A 2,045-nucleotide genomic window follows, 5' to 3' on the forward strand; every position below is an offset into this window, starting at 1 on the left:
ACAGAAAAGAAAAACCTACATAAAAAAAAAAAAAAATCACAAAACTTAACCAGGGATTTTACAACTACAACTCGGGACCTTTTGCAAAAACACGTTGGGGCTGCAAAGAAGCAAAATGACACTTGATAACATGGGACGGAGGGGAGCTTTATTCACCAGAGGCAACTTGCAAGATAATAATGCCACTACGCTTTATTAAACTACAACAGTGCAACTTCACAGAAAATAATTGTTTCTAACCAAAAATAATGTCTACCTGAGCCAAAACTGACAAAATCTTTCAATGTTGAAAGCTTTTTTGTCTGGTTAATATTTTTATACTTTATTAAGTGCCTAACCTCATAACCCCTGACAAGGGAGCAGTTCTATTTAAAAGATTTCATGAGCAAAAGGTAACTCATTACTAAGGAATTTCAGGAATAAACTCTTATTGAACTCAGATTCTTAAAAGAGAGCTGCATTACCTACACCAGAAAAATTTACACGAAGTACAACATTTTAACATTACTTTTTCTTAAGCTGAAAATAAATTTGGAAAGTATTACTAAAATTGCGTTGTTAGGCTCAGAACAACTGAGACCAAACTTACCTTAAATGAAAAATATTTACCATTACAAATTTTATTTCTAAACACCAATGTTTTTCTCTAGCAAATGATTATATTTCTACATTCAAAGGAAGTATGAATCATGGCTTTTAAGATTCTCCTGCATTAGCATTGTATTATATATAAAAATATACTTATCTATTCCATAAATGAATTCAAGTCCTTTTGCTTTTGGCCAACTGGCCTTTAAAAAAAAAAAACTTAATTTTTTCAGAATGGAAAGGAACAACTTCTTGAAGGACTGATCAATAACTATACACCTTCAAAACATGGCACAATTTTCTGACAGGTTTCTGCTTTAGAACTTTTAACATGAAACTGTTTCATCAATAGACTCTCTCAGCATGAGTCAAAAGAGGAGGTTTTTTCCCACCCCCAGCTAGCTCATTTTACTTGTTAAAACTCTCTTAACATTAAGAGATGACAGTGGGAAGGTTTCAGTGGTTCCATGTCAACTTCAATTACAAAGACCTCAGTCCGTTTCCAGACACTACAGAACCTCCGCTATATATAAAATGGCAGAATGCTTCATTGTATCTGCAGTTAAAAGGTAAATTCCTTATTGTACTACACCAAGATTCAGATACTAAGTGGAGATATGTAACAGCAACAGTTCACCTTAATCTCCTTAAACTACTATGTCTCTGAGCCTCTAAAAAAAGTAGATTAAAAAAGTAAATAAAAAGTTATGCTTAGAAAAAAGGAGAGAGTGCTTCTATTTTTAAATAAAGCCTTGCCTATTTATTACTTTAGCTTAAACCATCTCTCCCTTGTGATACAATTTTGCTAGAGACACATTGCACCTGCCAGCCTAGGTTATATACTTTAATTTTTTCATTTATAAAATTCATTCTTCCAAGTTCTAAAATGAATCTGGGAAGAGATAAGACATCTGACAGCAACTACACCACACCCACCTGACATAGAATATTATGAATTTCTGAATTAAAACAGAAATATTACCTCCCCTGCCCATCATGGAAACAAAATACTTATTTCTGTTCTGGTAGAATAGGCTATAAGAAACCACATGTCACCATTAAGAAATGCCACTCAACTAAATACATACATACAGTACTATACTGAACGAAATTGAAACACTTAAAATGATTTAGAAGTTACCACTATAATGCTGTAGATTTTAGCTTAGAATCTTGATCAAAATTCAAGTATTTTTCTTTAGGGCAACTGGTTATGGGATAGTGCGCATAGTACATAAGGCTCAATCCTGAAATCAGTAATCCCTACTAATTTCAATATTAATTGCATAGACTTATGCTGTAAGGATTGTGCTGTCTTTTCATTGATAAATTTGCAGGGTTTTTTTCCTTTTACTTTCCAAGACTATTTCATTTTATAATAAAAATAACCATATCTTTTAGGAAACCATTTGCCACTCTCCCAAAGCCAAGATTTTAAAGAGATGTTTCAAAATAAA

The sequence above is a fragment of the Gavialis gangeticus genome, unplaced genomic scaffold (genome assembly GCF_001723915.1).
Source record: "Gavialis gangeticus isolate Ggan-Ray unplaced genomic scaffold, GavGan_comp1, whole genome shotgun sequence".
Classification (NCBI taxonomy): Eukaryota; Metazoa; Chordata; order Crocodylia; family Gavialidae; genus Gavialis; species Gavialis gangeticus.